Raw genomic sequence first — 1,156 nt, 5'->3', positions numbered from 1 at the left:
CAGGAGGGGAACCTGAACGGCGCCGACTTCTCGCAGGCGAGCGCCTCTCCAAAGCTCTCCCCCCCCCCTCTCCAGATCTCGCCAGATCTCTCCAGATCTCGCCAGATCTCGCCAGATCTCGCCATATCTCGCCAGATCTCGCCAGATCTCGCCAGATCTCGCCTTCTCTCCCCCTGCAGGCGAACCTCCAGGGCGCCAACTTCCGCCGCGCTTCGCTGCAGGCTCTTCCGCACACGGCCGCACCTCGGCCGCACCTCGGCTTCACCTCGGCTTCACCTCGGCCGTATCTCTCGGCTTCACCTCGGCTTCACCTCGTGTGTGTGATGAGAAGTTTCCCTGACCCGACCTGACCTGGCTGACTGCGCGAGCACAATCCGCATCTCCCTGCCACCGGGACCTGACCTGACCTGACCTGACCTGACCTGACCTCTACCTCAGGGTGTCTTTCTGATCCATGCCGACTTGCGCGGGGCGGTCCTCAACAAGGCGAGCTCGAGTGATCTCGGGGCATCTCGGGGCATCTCGGGGCATCTCGGGGCATCTCGGGGCATCTCGGGGCATCTCGGGGCATCTCGGGGCATCTCGGGGCATCTCGGGGAATCTCGGGGAATCTCGGGGAATCTCGGGCGGTCCTCCAAAGGCGAACCTGAACGGCGCGTGGCTCGCGGATGCAAATCTGGAGGTCAGGGCGCCATATCTCGCCAGATCTCGCCAGATCTCGCCACATCTCGCCACATCTCGCCACATCTCGCCACATCTCCCCACATCTCCCCACATCTCCCCACATCTCGCAAGCATGGAGGCGGGGCGCGGACCTGAGGCGCACCTCGCCGCGTCGCCCTCGTGACCATCTCCCCACATCTCCCCACATCTCCCCCCATCTCGCCCGGCCCAGTCTGGTGACCAGACTCTGCGTGTGGCGTTAGGGGGCGTCCTTCTCTAGCAGCGTCGGCGTGTCGAGCGCCGACTTCAGCAACGCGATCGGGTGGGCGGCGGGCTCTCCTCTCTTCTTCTCCCTCTCCCCCACCCTCCCTCTCTCGCCCTCTCTCTCTCTCTCTCTCTCTCTCACATCGTAAATCTCTCTCTCTCCCGCACGCCCGGAGAAAACCGATCAATCGAGGACACACCCGGACACGAGTTAGAGCTGCATAACAGA

Source organism: Emiliania huxleyi (genome assembly GCF_000372725.1).
Source record: "Emiliania huxleyi CCMP1516 unplaced genomic scaffold EMIHUscaffold_332, whole genome shotgun sequence".
Taxonomy (NCBI): domain Eukaryota; phylum Haptophyta; order Isochrysidales; family Noelaerhabdaceae; genus Emiliania; species Emiliania huxleyi.
Note: the sequence above shows the minus strand (reverse complement) of the source record.